The sequence below is a fragment of the Scyliorhinus torazame genome, chromosome 18, assembly GCF_047496885.1.
Source record: "Scyliorhinus torazame isolate Kashiwa2021f chromosome 18, sScyTor2.1, whole genome shotgun sequence".
Taxonomy (NCBI): domain Eukaryota; kingdom Metazoa; phylum Chordata; class Chondrichthyes; order Carcharhiniformes; family Scyliorhinidae; genus Scyliorhinus; species Scyliorhinus torazame.
This window is the reverse complement of record NC_092724.1, coordinates 160,868,470-160,896,428: the sequence shown is the minus strand read 5'-3', so window position 1 is coordinate 160,896,428 and position 27,959 is coordinate 160,868,470. Positions and strand designations below refer to the sequence as shown.

Genomic DNA, 27,959 nt, shown 5'->3' with positions numbered 1-27,959 from the left:
TCTTCGGCCCATCCAGGCCGGAGAATCGAGCGGGGGGGCCCGCCAACCGGAGTGGCGCGATTCCCGCCCCCGCCGAATCTCCGGTGCCGGAGACTTCGGCAACCGGTGGGGGCGGGATTCACGCCAGCCCCCGGCGATTCCCCGACCCGGCGGGGGGTCGGAGAATGTCGCCCCTGAATCTGTACTTAGGTGCCAATTCCCTTGCCTACAAAATTAGCAAATCTCCCTTTCACAATATTTGCAGGGATGACCTTTTGCAGAGCTGAGGAGGAGAGCATGTAAGTGGGATTACTACTGGGACAGACACGATAAGTCAAGGCCTCCTGAACTTCTTGTTTTATGAGTTTTCTTATCTGTATTTATGCATCTTGTAGCCAATACAAATCCGACAGAACAAAAATCACAAGTTATCCACAGTTCATCTTGAAACTGCAAAACGTTAAGGAGACATTGTGAACAGGCAGTTTCAAAAATTTGAAAAGATAATGTTATAACCCTCATGAAGACCAAGGGTGAAATCTCCCTGGGGATTTTGTAGAAAACAAGTTCCAGTATTGAGCGAGTGGAGGCCAGCCCAAGGGGCTTACCAGCAGGGCCTTGAGTATTGACCTCTCCAGACCGGAACCAGCTTTAAGTTGGAGAATAAACCCGCTTTGCCATTTACCCTGCACCTCCTGGAATTATTACACATTATTATGGGTAAAATTGTGGAAGACTAAGGGTAACGATTAGAATCAGCTGAATATTTAAATGTTGTGACATCGTCTGATTATCAGAACAATTAAGAAGTCCCAGTTGTCTTACTTAAGTTACATTATTATTAATCAGTAACTTTTTCATTGCAGGGAAGGAAGACTTTAGTCGTGGACCCTGAACTAACTGATGGAATAACCATTGTGCACTTTTGAGTTTTCATTTTTGCACAAGAAGCTACCATGGCAGAAAATCGTGTCTTTAATGTCTGGGACTATGTTGTTTTTGCTTCTATGCTGTTAATATCTACTGCAATTGGGATATTTTCTGCTTTAAAAAGTGGCGGAACTGGGCAAAGAACAACAGAAGAATTCCTAGTAGGCAACCGGTAAGAAAAATTTTAAACTTAAAAGTAGTGAATAAACTTTAGAATTGAACATTTACAACACTATCTGTCACTCCACCAAATTGTCAGAGGATACAGCAGGACATATGTTGGAGACTTGGGCAGAGAAATGGCAAATGGAGTTTAATCAAGCCAAATGTGAGGTAATGCATTTTTCTAGGTCTAACTTGGAGGGGAAATATACAGTAAATGGCAAAACTCTTCGAGGAATATAGAAAGTCAGAGAGATCTGGCTGTGCAGGTCCACAGATCTTTGAAAGTGGCGACACAAGTGGACAAGGTAGTCAAGAAAGCAGACGATCTAGATGACGGGACTGGGGGCATTCTGGCTAAATTTGCCGATGATACAAAGATAGGTGGAGGGGCAGGTAGTATGGAGGAGGTGGGGAGGCTGCAGAAAGATTTAGACAGTTTAGGTGAATGGTCCAAGAAATGGCTGATGAAATTCAACGTGGGCAAGTGCGAGGTCTTGCACTTTGGAAAAAAGAACAGAGGCATGGACTATTTTCTAAACGGTGACAAAATTCATAATGCTGAAGTGCAAAGGGGCTTGGGAGTCCTAGTCCAGGATTCTCTAAAGGTAAACTTGCAGGTTGAGTCCGTAATTAAGAAAGCAAATGCAATGTTCTCATTCATCTCAAGAGGCTTGGAATATAAAAGCAGGGATGTACTTCTGAAGCTTTATAAAGCATTAGTTAGGCCCCATTTAGAATAATGTGAGCAATTTTGGGCCCCACACCTCAGGAAGGACATACTGGCACTGGAGCAGGTGCAGCGGAGATTCACACGGATGATCCCAGGAATGGTAGGTCTAACATACGATGAATGTCTGAGGATCCTGGGATTATATTCATTGGAGTTTAGGAGGTTGAGGGGAGATCTAATAGAAACTTACAAGATAATGAATGGCTTAGATAGGGTGGATGTAGGGAAGTTGTTTCCATTAGCAGGGGAGACTAGGACCTGGGGGCACAGCCTTAGAATAAAAGGGAGTCACTTTAGAACAGAGATGAGGAGAAATTTCTTCAGCCAGAGAGTGGTGGGTCTGTGGAATTCATTGCCACAGAGGGCGGTGGAGGCCGGGACGTTGAGTGTCTTTAAGACAGAAGTTGATAAATTCTTGATTTCTCGAGGAATTAAAGGCTATGGAGAGAGAGCGGGTAAATGGAGTTGAAATCAGCCATGATTGAATGGTGGAGTGGACTCGATGGGCCGAATGGCCTTACTTCCACTCCTATGTCTTATGGTCTTATGGAATGCTTGCCTTCATTGGACGGGACATTGAGTATAAAAACTGGCAAATCATGCTGTTACAGGTCCGGGTTTACAGAACCCCGAAGTGTTTCATGGTGTTCAACCGACCCACAACTTCTAATAGATTGTGGTGTGGGAAGCACACCACGTACTCTCCAGGTGTGTTACAGCAGAAATGGCCAAGTGGTTTTCAAAACAAAACCATGTTTATTCTATGAACTCAAGTTAACCCTTTTAAAACAAACATTGAATCTTAACACCCATTACTTCAAAGATAACCCCAAAAGACTACAACACTAAATAATCCTTTAAACTGTTCCTTTAAACATCCAAAAGACTTCAAACCTTCATAAATAGGAGCACATTAGGTTACATTCAATATATTTAGTCTTTGGATTGCAGAAATCAACAGACCAGCTCTGTGTTTCTTCATGCAGCTCACAGCAAAACACACAAGACACTCCCAGCTGCTTTCTCAAACTGAAACTCAAAAAGCAGAAGTGAGCTCAGCTGCCCCCACCCTCTGACATCACTTCAGTAATATGATCAGCTTCATTTCTTAAAGGTACATTGCTTAAACATCCATTTCTTAAAGGTACCCTCACATGACAATGCTACAATTGTATAGAACCTTGGTGAGGTCGCACTTGGAACATTGCGCACAATTCTGGTTGCCACACTACCAGAAGGATGTGGAGGCTTTGGAGAGGGTGCAGCGAAGGGTTTACCAGGATGCTGCCTAGTCTGGAGGGTGTTAGCTATGTGGAGAGGCTGAATAGACTCGGACTGTTTACATTAGAACGACGGAGGTTGAGGGGTGACCTAATAAAGAGGTCTGCAAGATTATGAGGGGCATGGATAGAGTGGATGGGCAGGCACTCTTTCCCAGGGTGGAGGGGGTCAGTCACCAGGGGGCATAAGTTTAAGGTCTGTGGGACAAGGTTTAGAGGAGATGTGCGAGGAAGGGTTTTTACACAGAAATGAGTGCCTGGAACGCATTGCCAAGGGAGGTTGTGGAAGTGGATACATTAACGGCGTTCTAAAGGCATCTTGACAAACACATGAATAGGATGGGTATAGATGGATACGGCACTAGGAAGTGCTGAGGGTTTTGACCAAGGGTGGTACCATGACCGTTGCAGGCTTTGAGGGCCGAAGGGCCTGTTCTTGTGCTGTATTGTTCTTTGTTCTAATGACTGCATCATTTTGTTTTGTTTAAAACAGACAAATATCTGCCTACCCAATTGCTTTTTCGCTGGCTGCCAGTTTCATGTCTGCCATCACAAGTAGGTATATTTGTTTTCTCGACAGAAATTAATGTCTGTACAGGAGCAAAATGTTTGCCTACAATTATTTGATTATTAGCATACAATGTACAGATTTACTTCAGTTTTTGAAGGATATAGATGGTTCTCAGTTTAATGGCCCCATGGAGATAGCAGCCGATTTGTGTTTGGACAACCACTCAATTTACACACAGATCAAATATTTGGATTGAAATGTATCAAAAATATTTGAGGATGTGTAAACTTCATAAGCCCAACTCCATCTATGATTATAATAGTGACCTTGCCCCCAATTTACACTATTTATTTCACTAAGAAAGAAATGTTAATTTGATCTTCTCTTAGAATCTGAGGCTGCGATTTAGTGGCTGCGGTGCAATTCTCATAATGGCCGCTAAACCTCAGGAGATGCCAAAAACACGAATCTCAACTGAGAGATTTTGGTTTGCAATTTTCCCAGCTCCCCTCCAATGACACAAAAGTATTCGCTTGCAGGAGGGGCGCGAGCCTGATTTGCATGCATTATCATCTTATTGGCAGGTGTAACAATGCAACGTTCGACCTTGTTGGGCTTCTCACCCAGTCAGCGCAATGTCAAGTCATAGATAGAGTCATAGATGTTTACAGCATGGAAACAGTCGGGCTCTGCGAGGCTATTAGATTGTGTCCTTTAACTCTTTTTTTATCTTTCCAATGTTGCCTGATCTGCTGAGGACTTCCAGCATTTTCTGTTTTGATTTAGTTAATGCTGGTTCTGGTTCCTGTTTCTGAAGGATGAGCACTTGAAATGGCATAGCAAACAAGGCTAGGGGCCAAGTGCTGGAAAATGGGATTAGAATTGATTGGTGCTTGATGGCCAACACAGACACGATGGGCTGAAGGGCCTCTTTCTGTGCTGTAAAACTCTGACTCTATGACTCTAATCAGTGGAGATCTAATCAGCCTGAAGATGGTGAACAAACATGCGATTTTATACATTGTGAAGTAAAATATAAACCAACATCGTGCTATACATCTCTAAGTGCCTGTCACCCGTGCCCACACTGTGACTACAATTTCTTAACCCTCCTACCCTCCAGCTACATCTCGGTGTCTCCCAGGATCCACATCTGAGCTTGTGGCGGCCTACTTTCTGCAATGCACCGCTGCCTGAGATGACCTTGGCAGGCGCCCTCTGGAAGTTTGGGACTTGGAGGGCCCCGACCCACTTATGGATCCCTGATGGGACAGAGACGCAGCTGGAGTGAGATCCAGAAGCCCCACCTTTATCTGATGCTGGCACTCATGGGTGCCTAGTGTGTCGGCACCATGCAGTTGATGCCCTCAACCATCTAGTTCATGGCCTGAACTGTGGAGATCATGGCCTGAGCCGTGCACTGGACACCTTCCGCCATGGAGCGGACATCAAGCCCTGGCTCACCACTGCAGACAGGAGGGCGCAGGTGACAGCTGTGACGCCTTCAGTGTCCTCCTCCGACATCTCCAAACTGGTATCAAGGCTTGTTGCAGGATCCATACTGGTGGACTGGCCAGGCTGTTCGGATGATTTTCCTGCAGGGAAGGGGCATGGGATTAATGCATGGCAATGGCAAAGGTCTGGGAACGACAGAATTCACGTGAGTTTATGTAGATGAATGAAAGTGCAGAGGTTTCCCACTTTTCTCTTTTGCCCTCCTCGCTCTCCATTCAGGCCCGCTCTTGTTCAGCCCCTGCGAACTTCAGTGCTCTCTCCTCGAACAAGTGTGAGGATCCAGATTTCCGCCATCCCACCGCCCGCCTTTGCAGCGGTTGTGAACTAGCTTTCCTGCAGGGAGACAGATGAAAAGATTGTGTTATGGGCCAGGGTTTAGAGAACCCCAAATTGTATCATGGAGTTCACCTGACCACCAACTTTTAATAGATTGTGGTATGGGGAGCACACGGCCCACTCTACAGGTGTGGGACAGCAGAAATGGAAAAGTATTTTTTAAAGCAAAACAATGTTTATTCTATGAACTTACGCTAACCTTTTTAAAACATACAGTGAACATCTTAGCAACCATTAATTCATATACAACCCCCAAAGAATACCACACTAAGTAATCCTTAAGCTGTCCTTTTAACATCCATAAGACTGAAAAATCCTTTAAAACACACCAGTTTAAATTCACTATTGAGAGCAGTTATTAGTTTTAAATCACCAAAGGATCGATTTTATAGTCTTTAGATTAGAGAGAGAGAGACTTACACACCTTCTGGCTGTGACTGCAGCTATCCAGTTCTGGAAACGAAACTAAAAGTCAGCATGGATTTAGTAAGGGGAGGTCGTGCCTGACAAACCTGTTAGAGTTATTTGAAGAGATAACAAATAGGTTAGACCAAGGACAGCCAATGGATGTTATCGATCTTGACTTCCAAAAGGCCTTTGATAAGGTGCCTCACGGGAGACTGCTGAGTAAAATAAGGGCCCATGGTATTCGAGGCGAGGTACTAACATGGATTGACGATTGGCTGTCAGGCAGAAGGCAGAGAGTTGGGAAAAAGGTTATTTTTCGGAATGGCAACCGGTGACGAGTGGTGTCCCGCAGGGTTCAGTGTTGGGGCCACAGCTGTTCTCTTTATATATTAACAATCTAGATGACGGGACTGGGGGCATTCTGGCTAAGTTTGCCGATGATACAAAGATAGGTGGAGGGGCAGGTAGTATGGAGGAGGTGGGGAGGCTGCAGAAAGATTTAGACAGTTTAGGAGAGTGGTCCAAGAAATGGCTGATGAAATTCAACGTGGGCAAGTGCGAGGTCTTGCACTTTGGAAAAAAGAATAGAGGCATGGACTATTTTCTAAACGGTGACAAAATTCATAATGCTGAAGTGCAAAGGGACTTGGGAGTCCTAGTCCAGGATTCTCTAAAGGTAAACTTGCAGGTTGAGTCCGTAATTAAGAAAGCAAATGCAATGTTGTCATTTATCTCAAGATAATATAAAAGCAGGGAGGTACTTCTGAAGCTTTATAAAGCATTTGTTAGGCCCCATTTAGAATACTGTGAGCAATTTTGGGCCCCACACCTCAGGAAGGACATACTGGCACTGGAGCGGGTCCAGCGGAGATTCACACGGATGATCCCAGGAATGGTAGGCCTAACACACGATGAATGTCTGAGGATCCTGGGATTATATTCATTGGAGTTTAGGAGGTTGAGGGGAGATCTAATAGAAACTTACAAGATAATGAATGGCTTAGATAGGGTGGATGTAGGGAAGTTGTTTCCATTAACAGGGGAGACTAGGACCCGGGGGCACAGCCTTTTAATAAAAGGGAGTCACTTTAAAACAGAGATGAGGAGAAATTTCTTCAGCCAGAGACTGGTGGGTCTGTGGAATTCATTGCCACAGAGGGCGGTGGAGGCCGGGACGTTGAGTGTCTTTAAGACAGAAGTTGATAAATTCTTGATTTCTCGAGGAATTAAAGGCTATGGAGAGAGAGCGGGTAAATGGAGTTGAAATCAGCCATGATTGAATGGTGGAGTGGACTCGATGGGCCGAATGGCCTTACTTCCGCTCCTATGTCTTGTGGTCTTCTGGTCTTAAAACACACCCTGCAGCAAACAGCCTAAAACGAAAGTGAAAACTGACAGACAGCCCAGCTCCACCCGCTCTCTGACATCACTGCAGTAATAAACACCCATTTCTTAAAGGTACACTCACATGACACCTCCCCCCCCCCCAAGAAAAAAAAAACCCGTCAACTTCAAGGTGGTTTCGTTTCTCAACTTTTCACTATCCTTTAAGAACTGCACACAGTAAATATACTTTTTTGTTTCAAGAAACAACACACGGAAACAGCTATAATAATATAGTCCATTTTTTTTTTGTTCTTCCTCCAATTGGAATCCTTCACGATTGACAGTCTCTTTGAACAAGAAGGTCTCTGCACGATCTGTCCATTTCTCTACGCGTCAGCATTTCTCTTTAAAGTCAGATACTTTAGTTCAATCTGATCAGAGTCCCTTGTAATTTTCCAACACTGGTTATCACAGCTTTCAGGCAGTCAAATGCATGTTGAAACTCTGCTATCCACTGAAAGTTTTGACATTTCTTCAGCAAGTCCATCAGTGGAGCAACCACTCTACAAAATCTTTTCACAAATGTTCGATCAAATCCACTCATGCCAGGAAATCGCATTATTACCCTTTGTCTTGAGGGTATCGGAAACTCCTCAATAACTGTTGGTTTCACATCCCGTGTGACCATTCGACCCTGTCCGATTATATGGCCAAGGAAAATGACTTGGGCTTTTCCAAATTCACTTTTGGCTAGATTTGTCACCAAACCTGCCTCCTGAAGTCGATCGAATAACTCCGTCAGATGTTTTAAATGTTCTTTCCATATCTGGCTGAAAATTACCAGATCGTCAATGTATACCACATAATTGGGTAATCCTGAAACGACTTTGTTAGTTAACCGTTGAAATGTGGCTGGGGGGTTTGTCATGCCAAATGGCATAACTTTGAATTGGTATATACCATCTGGAGTCATGAAAGCTGAAATCTCCTTTGCCCTTTTCAGATAAAGGTACCTGCTAGTAACCTTCAAGTAAATCCAGTTTGGAAATAAAAGCTGATTGTCCCACTTTCTCAATGCAATCCTCCAACCGTGGGATAGGATAAGAGTCTGTTCTTGTAACTGCTTTGACCTTTCTATAGTCCACATGCAGCCGTTGGGTACCGTCGTGTTTAGGCACCACCACTATGGGTGAGCTCCATTTACCTGCAACCCACTGAAAAAAAATGAAAAAAATGAAAATTTTGCCATTTTTAAGCATACTCTCAATCTCTTTGTTAACCTGTGCCAATTTTAAAGGATTAAGTCTATATGGATGTTGTTTGATTGGAACAGCCTTTCCCACATCTACATCATGTCTAGCCATTTTAGTACTTCCCATTTTATCTCTACAAACTTGCCCACGTGATATCAATAACTCTTTCAGGTCAGTCTGTTTTTCCTGTGGAAGGTAACTCAACAATTAATCCCAATTTTTAAGAACATCCTCATTTTCCAATTTCATTTGAGGTATGTCAAATTCACAGTCATCTGGATTTGGTGCGTCACTTTGAGCTAGAATCATTAAAACCTCCTCCTTTTTCTCTCCTTCCTTTTCAAAGTACCTTTTAAGCATATTCACATGACACACTCGGTGAGTCTTCCTCCTATCTGGTGTTTTTACCACATAATTCACCTCACTCAATTTCCTTTCAATCCGATAAGGTCCACAAAACCTAGCTTTTAAAGGTTCACCTACAACTGGTAACAATACTAAAACTTTATCTCCACTGGCAAAACTATGAACTTTGGATTTCTTGTCCGCGACCCGTTTCATCTCATTTTGTGTACCTTTTAAATGTTGTCTAGCCAATTCACCTGCGCTATTTAATCGTTCCCTAAAATTTGACACGTAATCCAATAATGTAACTTCCGATTTCTCACTCATCAATTTTTCCTTAATCAATTTAAGTGGTCCTCTTACCTCATGACCAAAAATTAGTTCAAAAGGACTGAATTTGGTTGACTCATTAGGTGCATCCCAATTGCAAACAGTACGAATGGAATTCCTTTATCCCAATCCTCGGGATAATCATGACAATAAGCCCTCAACATTGTCTTTAATGTCTGATGCCACCTTTCTAACGTTCCCTGCGATTCTGGATGGTACGCAGTTGATTTAAATTGTTTTAATCCTAAGATATCCATAATTTCTTTGAATAATCTTGAGGTAAAATTTGATCCTTGATCCGATTGTATTTCTATGGGTAGTCCATATCTAGTAAAGAATTTAAGTAACTCCTCCACAATCTTGTTAGCTGTAATATTACATACTGGAATGACTTCTGGAAACTTAGTAGACACATCCATTATTGTCAAAAAATATTGATTTCCACTTTTCGTTTTAGGAAGCGGGCCTACGCAATCAATTAGGACCCTTGTAAAAGTTTCCTCAAATGCTGGAATGGTTATTAAGGGCGCTGGTTTTATCACTGCTTGAGGTTTCCCTATCACTTGACATGTGTGACATGATTGACAAAATTTAACGACATCTTTATGTAGTCCAGGCCAATCAAAATGTTTCTGGATTTTAGCTTGAATTTTCCTGATCCCCAAATGACCTCCGACTGGTACCTCATGTGCAACTCGCAACACCTCCTTTATATACCCTACCGGCAATGCTACTTGATGAACTCCTGCCCACTTTTCATCCGCCTGCATATGTAAAGGTCTCAATTTTCTCAGCAAGACATTACTTTTACTAACACTCTGGTATACACTTGGATTTCTCTTCCGTGTATGCTTTCTGATACATCCGTTTTATTTCTACATCTTTTTGTTGTAACTCCGCCAATTTTCCCGAACTAAAAATATCCACCTCATCCTCCACCTGTTCTTGTTCTTTTTCAACCATCTGATCAAAAATCGTTTCTGATAATTGCACTTCAACGGCATCGTCACTCTTTGATTTCTCCTCTTGTCTTAACCTGTGACTTTGTGACCTTGTTACTACACAATCCGGACAAATCCCAGGATATTCGTCCTTCAAGATAGTTTATCTATTACTCCTACTACTACTTCACCACTCTTCACTGGACTTTCCAACCTTACCTTATATAATGGAACACTACTCCTCTCACTCTGAATGCCACCTTTTCTGGCAATGTTCTTCCCAAACTACATAACTCCTCATCTCTTACCATTAAACATTGACTAGCTCCCGTAACTCTTAAAATTGTGACTTCTTTACCTGCTCCTCCTGATTCCCCTGAATAAACTTTACCACACAAGTAAATTCTTTAAAGAGATCTGGCACCTTCTTATCAATCACCTCTTGATCAGGCTCCACAATCTTTTGCACCTCCTTCGCTTCACGTGGGCTTTCCTTCACCACTTTAACAAACCCCACTGTCTTATCCTGTTTCACCACATCAGCCTTCCCAGTGCTTTTCTTCAACTACCAACACTGTGACTTTACATGGCCTAGTTTATTACAGTGAAAACATTTGAAACTTTTCATGTCTCTTCCACCCTCCTGGATTTCTTTTATAATCTGAGGTACACTCTCCTTATTATCTCCCTCAGATCACCTTTACCACTTGAGTATTTCTCATGTCCCCAGTTTCTATCCCTCACAGGCTGAAACTGATGTCGGAAACCAAGCTTTGATCTATGAACTAATTCATAATCATCTGCCATTTCTGCTGCGAATCTCGCAGTTTTAACCCTCTGCTCTTCCACATGAGTTCTCACTACATCAGGAATTGAATTTTTAAACTCCTCCAAAAATATAATTTCTCTGAGAGCTTCATTTTCAAAGCCCTTTTCCACCTATCAAAATTACTCTGTTTGATCCTTTCAAGCTCCATGTATATTTGACCAAATTCTTTCCTTAAATTTCTAAACCTTTGTTTGTAGGCTTCAGGCACTAGTTCATATGCACCTAATATGAATGCTTTCATCTCCTCATACGTCCCAGATACCTCCTCCGGTAGTGATGCAAACACTTCACTAGCCCTATCTATCAGCTTTGTTTGAATCAGTATTACCCACATTTCTTGTGGCCATTTCATTTGTTTAGCGACCTTCTCAAATGAAATGAAAAAGGCTTCCACTTCCTTCTCGTCAAACCTTGGCAATGCTGGGACATATTTAAATAGATCCCCACCAAGCCTTCGACTTTGACGCTTTTTCTCACTATCCACATCACTATCCTCCACCGCCTCGTTTCCCTTTACGTCTGCCAATTTTAACTGACTGTTATGTTTCATGGCCATTTTATGAAGTTCAAACTCTCTCTCTTTTTCCCTTTCCTCTCTATCTATTTCCTTTTGTTCTGCTAGGACTATTATTTCTTTGTTTCTTTCTTCTCTCTCCTTTTCTTTCCCCCGATCTGTATCTCCCTTTCTCTTTCTTTTTCTCTCATTGCATATTCAAGCTGCTTTAATTCTTTTTCATGTTCAAGTTGCTTAATCTGCAACTGGATCTTTGCCATTTCTAATGAGTCAGACTGTATCTCAGGCAATTTTAAATGCTCAGTTACCGCAGTAAGTTCCTCATCTTTTCGCATTTTGTCACGTAATGTTAACTGCAATGTTTTTGCTAAATCTAAAAGTCTGTTTTTAGTCTCTGTCCGTAAGGTGCTGCGTGTGACCGTCTCCACCCCCAAAAACTTCTGAGCCTCTGAAAGAGCCATTGTCCACAACACACTCCCTACTTAAAACTGGAATACCACACCTGAAATGCAACCACAATATGCTCACCCCTAAGTTCACTAAGCCAATCCAATAGATAGACGTTTATCCAGGACGAGCCCCCAATTTGTTATGGGCCAGTGTTTAGAGAACCCCAAAGTGTATCATGGAGTTCACCTGACCACAACTTTTAATAGATTGTGGTATGGGGAGTACAGGGCCCACTTTACAGGAGTGGCACAGCAGAAATTGAAAAGTATTTTTTAAAGCAAAACAATGTTTATTCTATGAACTCAAGTTAACCTTTTTAAAACATACAGTGAACATCTTAGCAACCGTTAATTCAAATACAACCCCAAAGAATGCAACACTAAATAATCCGTAAGCTGTCCTTTTAACATCCATAAGACTTTTTTTAAAAAGTCAAAACACAAAGATCAGGTTTAAATTCACTATTGAGAGCAGTTAATAGTTTGACATCACCAAAGGATCGATTTACAGTCTTTAGATTACAGAGAGAGAGACTAATACACCTTCTGGCTGTGACTGCAGCTCTCCAGCTCAGAAAACGAATTTAAAACACACCCTGCAGCAAACAGCTAAAACGAAAGTGAAAACTGACAGACAACCCAGCTCCACCCACTCTCTGACATCACTGCAGTAATAAACACCCATTTCTTAAAGGTACACCCACTACAGATATTTATATACACACCCATTTATAAACACCCATTTCTTAAAGGTACTCACATGACAATTGTAAATAGGCCGTGTGCTGGGTCAGAGGGAAATGATGCTTGCCTGGCATGTGAGTGTCAGCAGGGATGAATGATGAAGCATGTGGGAGGTCGGGTGGTTGCGCCCAGTGAGGTGGCAGCAAGTGACATTCATGTGGCATGGTGAGGAGTGTCTGAGAGGGAGAGTGGTGAGACTAGACCAGAAGCATTCACCCTAGCAGCAAGGAGGAGATAATTCATTTTCTTTTGGCACTTCACCCCATTCTCTTGCGAAGTGTGGTGGCACTCAATAGCACGGCTACAGTAACCCATGCGGAGTTGGTGACCTTACTGGAAGGCCTTCTGCCCACTTGCAGGTAGACGGTAGACCGTTACTCCTCCACGGCATCCAACCTTTGTGTCAGAGCCCCCTTCGTAAACCATGGAGCTGGCTTTTTAGTTGATATCCTCTTGGCTTGACTGTGAGTAGTGCTGTGGAACCATTTAAATGCTGTACCCACTTGTTTGAACTGCTGAGATGACCCCGGTGCGGGAGACTCAGACCTATGCTGGCACTTTTTCCCATCCAATGTCTAACAATTCTGGTCTAGATCGCACCAAAGGGGCTGGTGGGAGTCGCTCTGGTTTTCCCTTTAAATATGAAACTGAGTCAAATTTTGGGAAGATTCCGCCATGATTGCCTCCTTTGTTTTCACTTATTTTTATGCTTCTTCATGTAGTGGGGTACTTTTTCCCTCTATCTAATATTTACAGTAATATGATTGTTCTTGTCTTTGTTTTTGGTATTTCCACACAACCTTTTCAATGTTCTCCAATCAGCTTAATATCTCCCACTCTCCAAAACTCCGACTTGCACCAAATGCTGTTCACCGATCACCCATGATCTCCAATGGCTCCCAACTTCAACGAGTGTATTGGTCTCCTTATTTAAGGCAGGATGCGTTAGGAGCAGCTCTGACAAGATCCACTCAACTGATACTTCAAGTATGGTAGCGAATGGGAACTGCCGTGAGCTTCCTGACGCTCGACCCTGTGAGGCCTTCACCAGTATCAAACGTTAATTGGTCAACTTAAAGAGGGTAGGAGAGCGGTCGCGGGCTTCGGAGCTCCGACAGTCGTGGCCCATTCCCGGGGGGAGAGACAAAAAAAAAACCATGCAAACAGGCCGGACTGCACCCCCCCCCCACACGGCAGGAGAACGCTGGGACCGAGCGAGACCGAGCCAGCGGCAGTGACCGACCCCCCCCCCCCGCGCGGCAGGAGAGGCAGGAGAACACGGGGACCGAGCGAGGACCGAGACAGTGGCAGGGACCGCGCCCCCCCCCCCCTGCACGGCAGGAGAACGCTGGGACCGAGCGAGGACCGAGCCAGCGGCAGGGACCGACCCCCCACCCCCCGCACGGCAGGAGAGGCAGGAGAACACGAGGATCGAGCGAGGACCGAGCCAGCGGCAGGGACCGACCCCCGCACGGCAGGAGAGGCAGGAGAACGCTGGGACCGAGCGCAACCCCCCCCCCCCCCCCGCCCCCGCCGGCGAGGCAGGAGAACGCTGGGACCGAGCCAGCGGCAGGGACCGACCCCCTCCCCGCGAGGCAGGAGAACACTCGGACCGAGCGCCCCCCCCCCCGGCACGGCAGGAGAACACTCGGACCGAGCGCCCCCCCCCCCCCCCCCGCACGGCAGGAGAGGCAGGAGAACGCAGGGACAAAGCCAGCGGCGGGGACCGCCCCCGACGGCGACCACGAGGCAGGCGGCGGAACAAAGGAGGACACCTAGCCCAGCCAGAAGCCTCTCTCTCTCTCTCTCTCTCTCTCTCTCTCTCTCTCTCTCTCTCTCTCTCTCTCTCTCTCTCTCTCTCTCTCTCTCTCTCTCTCTCTCACTCACTCACTCACCCACACGCCGGGTCAAGAAGGTTGAGAAAGAGGAAAAAAAAACTTTTTGAAGAGGAAACATGGAAAGAGAAAAAAAGAAAAAAATTTTCTTTCCCGCTTTTTTTTTAAACAAGTCAAAAAATGTCAAATGTTTTTTTTTTTTTTTTTTGAAAAATGGGTTTAAGAGTGTGTGGTGGTATGTATTAGGGGTAATAAGGTACCTGTGAAGTTGCCCTGAAGGCGGAGTATAAGAACTCGAGTTCTCCCAGCAGCCGCATTCTGTAACTGAGCTGCTGGGGAACAAGTCTTGCTTAATAAAGCCTCGATTGATTTAATCTCTTCTCGACTTGCGTGAGTAATTGTTGAGCTACAATTTATTAAGCAAGCTTAAAAGACTATGCAGCAAACTCGGCGGCCATGTTTAAACACTGGCTAGCATGCTTCGAAGGTTACCTTCGAACGACCCCCGGCCGGACCACGGAAGATCAGAAAATGCAGGTCCTGCATTCCAGGGTGAGCCCGGAGATCTACACGCTCATCGAAGATGCGGAGGATTTCCCGACGGCGCTCGCCATGCTGAAAGGAGTCTACATTCGGCCCAAAAACCAGGTCTACGCACGCCACCAACTCGCGACGAGACGGCAAATCCCCGGAGAATCACTCGACGAATTCTACATTGCACTCTTGATTTTGGGGAGGAACTGCAACTGCCCGTCGGTGAGCGCGATCAAGCACACGGAACTACTAATCAGAGGTGCGTTTGTGGCAGGTATGACTTCTTCTCAAATTCGCCAAAGACTGTTAGAGAGAGACTCGTTAGGACTCAGAGGCACAGGCCCTTGCGGCCTCCCTCGACGTGGCCTCACAAAACGCCCGCGCCTACGGCCCCGACCGCGCGGCAGCCCCTTGGGCTCAGTGGACCCCCGTTGCGATCGACTCCCCGGCACCCCCCACCCCCCCGCAAGCCTGCGCGGCTAGAGCACCAGACCATCCCGGGCTATTTTTGCGGGCAGGAGAAACACCCCCGGCAGCGCTGCCCGGCCCGCTCAGCTATTTGTAAAAGCTGCGGCAAAAAGGGGCATTACGCAATGGTGTGCCAGTCCAGTGGTGTGCCAGTCCAGTGGTGTGCCAGTCCAGTGGTGTGCCAGTCCAGTGGTGTGCCAGTCCAGTGGTGTGCCAGTCGCCGCAATCCCTGGGTGAGAATGGGGACAGCAGACTCAGCCCCCCCAACGATCCATGTGCGGCCCGCGGGTGCCGCCATTTTGGGTCCCGGACACCACGCGGGGAGGATAGGCGCCGCCATCTTGTGACGCGCCGGCCACGTGCGATTCATGGGGGCGGCCATTTTGTCCACCCCTGACCGCGTGCGATCCATGGCGCCGCCATCTTGGCTGATAGCCAAGGACCCCAGCATAGACGGCTCCACGGGGTCTGAAGAAAACGCTGCGACGCAACAACCACGACTAGTTTCGATGACCCTGGACCAATCGCGGCCCCGGACGCTCCAGACGGCAACAACAACGGTGCTGTTCAACAGGTACGAGATGCCATACTTGATCGACTCTGGGAGTACGGAAAGTTTTATCCACCCGGATACGGTAAGACGCTGTTTTCTTTCCATTCGTCCGAGCACCCAAAAGATTTTCCTGGCAGCAGGGTCCCATTCTGTAGAGATCAAAGGGTTCTGCATCACGAACCTAACGGTGCAAGGGAGGGTGTTTAAAAATTATAGGCTTTACGTCCTCCCACAACTCTGCGCTCCCACTCTATTGGGGTTAGATTTCCAGTGTAACCTTCAGAGCTTAACGTTCCAATTCGGCGGCCCAATACCCCCACTCACTATCTGCAGCCTCGCAACCCTCAAGGTTGAACCGCCTTCCTTGTTTGCGAACCTCACCCTGGATTGCAAACCCGTCGCCACTAGGAGCAGACGATACAGCGTCCAGGATCGGACGTTTCTCCGGTCCGAAGTCCAGCTGCTGCTGAAGGAAGGCATAATCCAGGCCAGCAATAGTCCCTGGAGAGCCCAGGTGGTAGTTGTGAAGACCGGGGAAAAGCAAAGGATGGTCATAGACTATAGCCAGACCATCAACAGGTACACACAGCTAGATGCGTACCCTCTCCCCCGCATATCCGACATGGTCAATCGATTGCACAGTACAAGGTCTTTTCTACCGTGGACCTCAAGTCCGCATACCACCAGCTCCCCATGCGCCCGAGTGACTGCAAGTACACGGCCTTCGAGGCAGATGGGCGGCTCTACCATTTTTTAAGGGTCCCATTTGGCGTCACGAACGGAGTCTCGGTCTTCCAACGGGAGATGGACCGAATGGTTGACCAGCACGGTTTGCGGGCCACGTTCCCATACCTCGACAACGTAACCATCTGCGACCATGACCAGCAGGACTACGACGCCAACCTCCGCAAATTCCTCCAGACCGCTAACGCCATGAACCTCACCTACAATGAGGAAAAATGCGTTTTTAGCACCAACCGTCTGGCCATCCTGGGATACGTAATGCGCAACGGAGTGATAGGCCCCGACCCCGAACGCATGCGCTCCCTTATGGAATTTCCCCTCCCCCACTGCTCCAAAGCCCTGAAACGCTGCCTGGGCTTCTTTTCGTATTACGCCCAGTGGGACAAGGCCCGCCCGTTAATCCAGTCCACTACCTTCCCCCTGTCGACAGAGGCCCGCCAGGCCTTCAGCCGCATCAAAGCGGATATCGCAAAGGCCATGATGCACGCAATCGACGAGTCCCTCCCCTTCCAGGTCGAGAGCGACGCATCCGACGTAGCTCTGGCGGCCACTCTCAACCAAGCGGGCAGACCCGTGGCCTTTTTCTCCCGGACCCTCTACGCCTCAGAAATCCGCCACTCCTCAGTGGAAAAGGAAGCCCAAGCCATAGTGGAAGCTGTGCGACATTGGAGGCATTACCTGGCCGGCAGGAGATTCACTCTCCTCACTGACCAACGGTCGGTAGCCTTCATGTTCGATAATGCACAGCGGGGCAAAATCAAGAATGACAAGATCTTGAGGTGGAGGATTGAGCTCTCCACCTATAACTATGAGATCTTGTATCGTCCCGGAAAGCTGAACGAGCCGTCAGATAAAACAGAGAACATTACAGCGCAGTACAGGCCCTTCGGCCCTCGATGTTGCGCCGACCTGTGAAACCACTCTAAAGCCCATTTACACTATTCCCTTATTGTCCATATGTCTAGCCAATGACCATTTGAATGACCTTAGTGTTGGCGAGTCCACTACTGTTGCAGGCAGGGCATTCCACACCCTTACTACTCTCTGAGTAAAGAACCTACCTCTGACATCTGTCCTATATCTATCTCCCCTCAATTTAAAGCTATGTCTCCTCGTGCTAGACATCACCATCCGAGGAAAAAGGCTCTCACTGTCCACCCTATCCAATCCTCTGATCATCTTGTGTGCCTCAATTAAGTCACCTCTTAACCTTCTTCTCTCTAACGAAAACAGCCTCAAGTCCCTCAGCCTTTCCTCATAAGATCTTCCCTCCATACCAGGCAACATTCTGGTAAATCTCCTCTGCACCCTTTCCAATGCTTCCACATCCTTCCTATTATGCGGAGACCAGAATTGCACGCAATACTCTAAATGCGGCCGCACCAGAGTTTTGTACAGCTGCAACTCCTCCAGGTCATTTATAAAAATGACAAACAGCAGTGGTCCCAAAACAGATCCTTGTGGTACACCACTAGTAACTGGACTCCAGTCTGAACACTCCCCATCACCACCCTTTGTCTTCTTCCAGCTAGCCAATTTCTGATCCAAACTGCTAAATCTCCCTGAATCCCATGCTTCCGTATTTTCTGCAGTAGCCTGCCGTGGGGAACCTTATCAAACCCTTTACTGAAATCCATATACACCACATCAACTGCTTTACCCTCATCCACCTGTTTGGTCACCTTCTCAAAGAACTCAATAAGGTTTGTGAGGCACGACCCACCCTTCACGTAACCGTGTTGACTATGTCTAATCAAATTATTCCTTTCCAGATGATTATACACTCTATCTCTTATAAACCTTTCCAAGATTTTGTCCACAACAGAAGTAAGGCTCACTGGTCTATAGTTACTGGGGTTGTCTCTACTCCCTTTCTTGAACAAGGGGACAACATTTGCTATCCTCCAGTCTTCTGGCACTGTTCCTGTTGACAAAGATGACTTAAAGATCAAAGCCAAAGGCTCAGCAATCTCCTCCCTAGCTTCCCAAAGAATCCTAGGATAGATCCCATCCAGCCCAGGTGACTTATCTATTTTCACCCTTTCCAGAATTGTTAACACCTCCTCCTTATGAACCTCAAGCCCTTCTAGTCTAGTAGCCTGAATCTCAGTATTCTCCTCGACAACATTGTCTTTTTCCTGTGTGAATACTGACGAAAAATATTCATTTAGCACCTCCTTTTGTAGTTACATTGTATATGTTGTGTTGCCCTATTATGTATTTTCTTTTATTCCCTTTTCTTCTCATGTACTTAATGATCTGTTGAACTGCTCGCAGAAAAATACTTTTCACTGTACCTCGGTACACGTGACAATAAACAAATCCAATCCAATCCTATCTCCTCGGACTCCAAGCACAACTTCCCACTACTGTCCTTGACTGGCCCTACTCTTACCCGAGTCATTCTTGTATTCCTGACATATCTATAGAAAGCTTTAGGGTTATCCTTGATCCTACCTGCCAAAGACTTCTCATGTCCCCTCCTGGCTCTTCTTAGCTCTCTCTTTAGGTCCTTCCTAGCTAACTTGTAACTCTCGAGCGCCCTAACTGAACCTTCATGTCTCATCTTTACATAAGCCTCCTTCTTCCTCTTGACAACTGTTTCGACTGCCTTAGTAAACCACGGTTCCCTCGCTCGCCCACTTCCTCCCTGCCTGACAAGCACATACTTATCAAGGACACGCAGTAGCTGTTCCTTGAACAAGCTCCACATTTCCATTGTGCCCATCCCCTGCAGTTTTCCTCTCCATCCGATGCATCCTAAGTCTTGCCTTATCGCATCATAATTGCCTTTCCCCCAGATATAACTCTTGCCCTGCGGTATATACCTATCCCTTTCCATCACTAAAGTAAACGTAATCGAATTGTGGTCACTATCACCAAAGTGTTCACCTACCTCCAAATCTAACACCTGTCCTGGTTCATTACCCAGTACCAAATCCAATACGGCCTCACCTCTCGTTGGCCTATCTACATACTGTGTCAGGAAACGCTCCTGCACACATTGGACAAAAACGGACCCATCTAAAGTACTCGAACTATAGCGTTTCCAGTCAATATTGGAAAGTTAAAGTCCCCCATAACAGCTATCCTGTTGCTTTCGCTCCTATCCAGAATCATCTTTGCAATCCTTTCCTCTACAGCTCTGGAACTTTTCGGAGGCCTATAGAAAACCCCTAACAGGGTGACCTCTCCTTTCCTGTTTCCAACCTCAGCCCATACTACCTCAATCGACGAGTCCTCATCAAACGTCCTTTCTGCCACCGTAATACTGTCCTTGACTAACAATGCCACCCCTCCTCCTCTTTTACCACCTTCCCTGAGCTTACTGAAATATCTGCACCTGCAACAACCATTCCTGTCCCTGCTCTATCCATGTCTCCGAAATGGCCACAACATCGAACTCCCGAAGAGCATTAGCAAATTTCCCCCCCAGGATATTGGTACCCCTCTGGTCCAGGTGTAGACCATCCCATTTGTAGAGGTCCCACCGACCCCAGAATGAGCCCCAATTATCCAGAAATCTGAAACCCTCCCTCCTGCACCATCCCTGTAGCCACGCGTTCAACTCCTCTCTTTCCCTATTTCTCGTCTCGCTATCACGTGGCACGGGTAACAACCCAGAGATAATCACTCTGTTTGTGCTAGATCTAAGTTTCCACCCTAGCTCCCTGAATTCCTGCCTTACATCCCTATCCCTTTTCCTACCTATGTCGTTAGTACCTATGTGGACCACGACTTGGGGCTGCTCCCCCTCCCCCTTAAGGATCCCGAAAACACGATCCGAGACATCACTCAACCTGGCACCAACTCTCTCGTTCCCACAAAATCTCCTATCTATCCCCCTAACTATGGAGTCTCCAATGACTAAGGCTCTACTCCTCTCCCCCCTTCCCTTCTGAGCAACAGGGACATACTCTGTGCCAGAGACCTGCACCCCATGGCTTACCCCTGGTAAGTCGTCCCCCCCCAACAGTATCCAAAGCGGTATACTTGTTACTAAGGGGAACGACCACAGGGAATCCCTGTACTGACTCCTTCCTCCCAGCCCCTCTCACCGTCACCCATCTATCTTTATTCTTCGGAGTAACTACATCCCTGAAGCTTCTATCTATGACCACCTCTGCCTCCCGAATGATCCGAAGTTCATCGAGCTCCAGCTCCAGTTCCCTAACACGGTTTCTAAGGAGCTGGAGATGGGTGCACTTCCCACAGATGAAATCAGCAGGGACATTGTCGGCGTCCCTCACCTCAAACATTCTGCAGGAGGAACATTGCACTACCTTCCCTGCCATCCCCCTAGATAAAAAAAGAAAATGAAAGAGCTTACCTGTTATTTACTCCCCTTCTCAGCAAGCACTCACTCAGCAACCTCTGCGCCCTGCACGATAACACCTGAGGGAATATAAAAGAAAAACTACTTACCAGTCACCAGCCAATCCCTTACCTGCAGGCTGTGGCGTCACGGTGCAACTTTCTACTTCTACCTGACCTCGAGCCTTCCTCTTGATCTTTACAGCAGTTGTTTTTTTTTGGTTAGAGGAGGGGGCAGGGGGGGAAACACTGAAGAAGTGTTTTGGGTCCAAGTGTCACTTGCCAACAGCTCCTCCACAAACTACCTTCAAATTAGGGTGACCATGACGGAGGTATGCATATTTCCCTAGCAACACCAATCAGCAGCTCCGCTCTACTGCCCTATCCCGCGGCACATGTGCCAACGCACAAGTAGACCGCCTCCAAGCCCTCCACGAGGACCTCTGCCACCCGGGGGTCACTCGATTCTACCATTTTGTGAAGTCCCGCAACCTCCTCTACTCTGTGGAGGAGGTCCGTACAGTCACCAGGAACTGCCAAATCTGCGCAGAGTGCAAACCGCACTTTTTCAGGCCAGATAGAGCGCTCCTGATACAGGCTTCCCGTCCCTTTGAACGCCTCAGTTTGGATTTCAAAGGCCCCCTCCCCTCCAGCGACCGCAACGCATACTTCCTGAACGTGGTGGGCGAGTACTCCCGTTTCCCCTTCGCCATCCCCTGCCCCGACATGACAGCGGCCACAGTCATTAAAGCTCTTGGCACCATCTTTACACTGTTCGGTTTCCCCGCGTACATCCATAGCGACGCGGGGTCCTCCTTCATGAGTGACGAGCTGCGTCAGTTCCTGCTCAGCAAGGGCATTGCCTCGAGCAGGACGACCAGCTACAACCCCCGGGGAAACGGTCAGGTAGAGAGGGAGAACGGTACGGTCTGGAAGACCGTCCTACTGGCCCTATGGTCCAGAGATCTCCCCGTTTCCCGGTGGCAGGAAGTCCTCCCGAATGCCCTCCACTCCATCCGGTCGCTGCTGTGTACCACCACTAACCACTCGCACGCGCCTCACGAGCGTCTCCTTGTCTTCCCTAGGAAGTCCTCCTCCGGAACGTCGCTGCCGACCTGGCTGGCAGCCCCAGGACCCATCTTGCTCCGAAAGCATGTGCGGGCACACAAATCGGACCCGTTGGGCGAGAGGGTTCACCTTCTCCACGCAAACCCTCAGTACGCCTACGTGGCATACCCCGACGGCCGACAGGACACTGTCTCCCTGCGGGACCTGGCGCCCGCCGGAAACACACACACACTCCCAACACCAGTCACCCCCTCCCTGCCACCGGCGCACCCCCGACCGCCCCCTTCCCGGGTGGATCGGTCCTCCTCCCATGCCCGCCCAGGAGTAAAGAAACAGGAACGAACAGCGCAACGCTCCCAGAGCCGACAGTGTCCGAGCCAACACCTGTACCACCACCGGGGCTGAGGCGATCGACAAGGATGACCAGGGCACTCGCTTGACTCGTGGAATCCGCGTGACACCAGAAATATTTGTATATAACTCTGACAAAACCTGTACATAATGATTCTGACAAAACCTGTACATAATGATTCTGACAAAACCTGTACGTAATAATTCTGACAAAACTTGTACATAGTTAACTGTTGCGCTAAATGCATAGCCACTGTTCGAAATTTGTTCCAGGACCAGCCTTGTAAACCCCTACCACCATGCGAAACACCACCCCGCCGGGTTCTTTTTTAACAAGGGGTGAATGTGGTGGTATGTATTAGGGGGAATGCGGTACCTGTGAAGCCGAGAGGCTATTGGCTGACGGGTCCTGGGTCCTGGTTGGATCTGCCACCTTCTGGCTCCGCCCGGAAGGCGGAGTATAAGAGCTCGAGTTCTCCCAGCAGCCGCATTCTGTAACTGAGCTGCTGGGGAACAAGTCTTGCTTAATAAAGCCTCGATTGATTTCATCTCTTCTCGACTTGAATGAGCTACAGAGGGGTTTAAAAAAAACTTAACGAAGCCCCATGGGCTTCACTCCGCAAATGATGATCCCGCCGGCTGATTTGCTGGGACTGTGCCCGCTAGCTCCCAGCCAACAAGGGGGAGCAGTACTTGCATAGTTTTACATAGACTTACAGAAGGAGGCCATTCGGCCTGTCAAGTCCACACCGGCCCTTGCAAAGAGCACCCTACTTATGCCCACACCTCCACCCTATCGCAGTAACCCCACCTAACCTTTCTGGACATTAAGGACAATTTAGCGTGGCCAATCCACCTAACCTGCACGTCTTTGGACTGTGGGAGGAAACCGGAGCACCCGGAGGAAACCCACGCAGACACGGGGAGAACGTGCAGACTTCACACAGTCAGTCACCTAAGCCGGGAATCGAACCTGCGACCCTGGAGCTGTGATGCACCAGTGCTAACCATTTTGTTACCGTGCCACCCTTAAAGCAATCCAACAGAGAAAGACCATACAGCTCGCAGCCAAAGCCCCGAGGAGATCAGCTCTACAATTTGGGGATGCCGACCTGGCCAGATTGTTTGACGGGGTCGAGTCCAGACGGAATGATGTGTTCGCCCGATTGGCTCGGAAGGTCAGCCACAGGGCAGCCAGTATCGCCTGGGAGGAAGTGGCAGCGGCCGTCAGCTCGGGGAGCATCAACAGGAGGACCAGTGATGCAAGATGATCAATGACCTCCACCGGGCCACACAGGTGGATTGACACCAGCTACCTGGCACCGCCCTGGCCCAGCACCACACCGTGTCCTGACCCACCTATGTCCAGCTGTGCTGCTCACGCCTGCCACCCCCTCCTCACCCTGCAAGATGAGCGATGCATGTGGCTAACAATGCCCCCTGTGTGCACAGTAGATGGGAGAGGGCCCAGACAGGCGGCGGGGAGCCAAACATCAGAATAATCACCCCCTTACAAGGAACGGGGCCTTGAAGTCGCGGGGGTGGCCAAGGACGGGCAATGTGGAAAATTGCCCAGCAGTGTCCTGTACATAATAAACAGGACAAATGCAACCGAGCCAATTACCACTTATCAGTCTACTCTCCATCATCAGCAAAGTGATGGAAGGAGTCATCAACAGTGCTATCAAGTGGCACTTACTCAGCAATAGCCTGCTCACGGACGCTCAGTTTGGGTTCTGCCAGGGTCACTCAGCTCCTCACCTCATTACAGCCTTGGTTCAAACATGGACAAAGGAGCTGAATGCCAGAGGTGAGGTGAGAGTGACTACCCTTGACATCAAGGCAGCATTTGACCGAGGATGGCATCAAGGAGCCCTAGCAAAACTGGAGTCAATGAGAATCAGGGGGGAAACTCTCCATTGGTTGGAGTCATACCCGGCACAACGGAAGATGGTTGTGGTGGTTGGAGATCAATCATCTCAGCCCAAGGACATCACTGCAGGAGTTCCTCAGGGTAATATCCTAGGTCCAACCATCCTCTGCTGCTTCATTAATGACTTTCCTTCTGAGGTCAGCAGTGGGGACGTTTGCAGATGAATGCACAGTGTTCAGCACCATTCACGACTCCTCAGATAATGAAGCAGTTCATGTCCAAACGTAGCAAGACCTGGACAATATCCAGGCTTGGGCTGACAAGTGGCAAGTTACATTTGTGCCACACATATGGCAGGCAATGACTATCTCCTCCAAGAGAAGATCTGACCATCGCCCTATGACATTCAATGGCATTACCATCGCTGAATCTCCTACAATCAACATCCCGGGGGTTACCATTGATCAGAAACTGAACTAGCCATATTAATACAGGGCAGGCCAAAGGCTAGGAATCCTATGCCGAGTAACTCCCCTCCTGACCCCCCAAACTCTGTCCAACATGTACGAGGCACAAGTCGGGAGTGTAATGGAATACTGTCCACGTGCCTGAATGAGTGCAGCTCCAACAACACTCAAGAAGCTCGACACCATCCAGGACAAAGCAGCCCGCTTGATTGTTCCTCGTTCCACAAACATTCAAGCCCACCACCACCGACAAACAGTGGCAGCCATGTGTACCATCTACAAGATGCACTGCTGTAGCTCACCAAGGTTCATTCGATAGCTCCTTCCAAATCCACTACCATTTAGAAGGTCAAGAGCAGCAGATACCTGGGAACCCCACCACCTGAAGGTTCCCCTCCCAAGTCACTCGCCACCCTGACTTGGAAATATATTTCCACTCATTCATTATTGCTGGGTGCAAATCCTGGAACTCCCTCCCTAACAGCACAATGGGGGTACCTACACCACAAGGACTGCAGCGCTTCAAGAAGGCAACTCACCACCACCTCCTGGAGGGCAATTAGAGATGGGGCAATAAATGCTGGCCGAACCAGCGACGCCCACATCCCGTAAATTAATTTTTAAAAAGTCAGCAGTTGGAGGGCAACAGTTGGAGGTCTGCTGTATTTCAGGATCCAGCTGGATTCCAGTGAGATGCTGAACCTCTGCACCAGGTTTACCCAGAACTTATGCAGTCGACGGGGTGTGATTGTGATATTCAGAGGGGGATGTCAGCGACATTCCAGCATGTCCATAGCCAATTGGAGGAGATCCAGAAGACGGGCGCTGGAGATAGCGCCAGCAATGTGTGGCACCCAGGTCAACCCAGGGTGGCGACACCGTGGAGAGCCTGATGTTCGACGTGGCTCAGTCAGTGATGGCCGTGGCTGGGTGACTCGTTAGCATGTCCGACTCGCTGGGGGACCTGTCCCAGTTCCAGGTGGACCTTTCTGAGGCGCTACGGAGCATGTCACAGTGTCAGGTGAGCATTGCCAAGGCACTCCAGCGCATGTCCCGGACACAGATTGACCTTGCTGGGAAGCTCCAGGGCATGTCCCAGTCACTGAAGAGCATCGCCGAGGACGACCGTGGTGCAGACATTGGGGAGCTGCCAGGGCTGGCACTGCCAGATGAATTGGGAAGCAGCCGGAGCTCAATCCAGCTTCCTCTCCGTCCCGATATGGCGCCCCGGGCCCTACGGGCTCCTGGAGCCAACCTATGAAGTGGCGGCGGGCATCAACTTTCAGAGGTCCCCCCCCCCTCCCCGACAACCGCCGCACCTTGGAATCAGACCCTAGACCAGGGTGGCAGGGTGGGGCATGTGCTGGCTGCAAGTGAGTCAGGTGCTCCAGCCTCCGAGGATGCCTGCCAGGGACAACGAAGCCCACAGGATGCTCTAAGCAGCAGGTTGCCTTTACCCCTGATGTGCATCCTAGGAAACACCTCGACGCAGCAGAAGAGCACGGAAAGCTGAGCAGGTCGAGGATCACTGCGAGGACACGGGGGAGTGGGGGAGGGAGGGGGGTAGCGGGGACTGCACCATTGGGGACTAGGGGCAGTTGGGAACACATGTACAGTGTTAAAAAACATTGCACCCAAGAAATATGACATGTTTTTTTTAAATCCTGTGTTTTTGATGCTTCAATTTAGACTAATCTTTCCATTTCTGCTTGTGCTTTCAGTGCTTGGCTATCCAGCTGAAGTGTACAACATCGGATTGAATGTTCTGTTGCTCAACTGTACTTTTTTATTAGCATCGATAATCGTTTGCCTGATTTATATTCCACTCTTTTACAGACTAAACATTATTAGTACTTACGAGGTAAAACTACTTTTAGTTACTTTCTCGGTTACCAATTTTTCACCATTGTGCTCTCTCTTTCTTTAGCTCATGTGGGATCTCAAAAGAGTCGGGGTTCAGTTGTAGGTTGAGATTGAATTTATTGCAAAACTTGGTTAGCACAATTTCAAATTTAAACAAGTGAAACAAAAGGCCCAGAGGGGCAAACGAAAGAGGACAAAGAAGAGAGAGCCACGCGCAGAAAGGATCAAGCTCTTATTGTACATTCATGTTTTTGGTACCGCCCCTTCTTTGTCTCCCATTAGCTTAGCAATCCTGAATTATGACTCCATCTCAGCATTTTATACCTGCAATTAACACTTGTTATTTTTTTTTTTTAAAATCTTTATTAAGTGTCACGAGTAGGCTTACATTAACACTGCAATGAAGTTACTGTGAAAAGCCCCGAGTCGCCACATTCCAGCACCTGTTCAGGTACACAGAGGGAGAATTCAGAATGTCCAAATTACCTAACAGCATGTCTTTCGGCATTTGTGGGAAGAAAGCAGAGCACCCGGAGGAAACCCACGCAGACACTGGGAGGACGTGCAGCCTCCATACTGTCAGTGATCCAAGTCAGGAATCGAACCTGGGACCCTGGAGATGTGAAGCAACAGTTCTACCCACTGTGCTACCGTGCTGCCCACTTACTGGCTGTGCTTAGATTGTTACTTTGTCATATTTGGATTCAGGAAATCAGGGGCGAAATTCTCCCGAAATGGCACGATGTCCGCCGACTGGCGCCCAAAACGGCGCCAATCAGACGGGCATCGCGCCGCCCCAAAGGTGCGGAATGCTCCGCATCTCTGGGGGCCAAGCCCCAACATTGAGGGGCTAGGCCGACGCCGGAGGAATTTCCGCCCCGCCAGCTGGCGGAAACGGCCTTTGTTGCCCCGCCTGCTGGCGCAGAAATGACATCTCGGGCGGCGCATGTGCGGGAGCGTCAGCGGCCGCTGACAGTTTCCCACGCATGCGCAGTGGAGGGAGTCTCTTCCGCCTCCACCGTGGCGGAGGCGGAAGGGAAAGAGTGCCCCCACGGCATAGGCCCGCCCGCGGATCGGTGGGCCCCGATCGCGGGCCAGGCCACCGTGGGGGCACCCCCCCGGGGCCAGATCACCCCGCGCCCGCCCCAGGACCCCGGAGCCCGCCCACGCCGCCTTGTCCCACCGTTCAAAAGGTGGTTTAATCCACGCCAGCGGGACAGGCAATTTATCGGCGGGACTTCGGCCCATTCGGGCCGGAGAATCCAACGGGGGGGCCCGCCAACAGGCGCGGCCCGATTCCCGCC

General features: G+C 48.3%; 1 long non-coding RNA gene across 1 annotated transcript; it reads left to right on the top strand.

Annotated features, from left to right (window-relative positions):
• The first annotated feature begins 660 nt into the window (after positions 1 to 660).
• Positions 661 to 26,653, top strand: LOC140395695 (uncharacterized). The gene is made up of 4 exons (XR_011936281.1): positions 661 to 721; positions 846 to 1,081; positions 3,578 to 3,639; positions 26,514 to 26,653. It is a non-coding gene; the product is annotated as an uncharacterized lncRNA (long non-coding RNA).
• Positions 26,654 to 27,959: the final 1,306 nt, after the last annotated feature.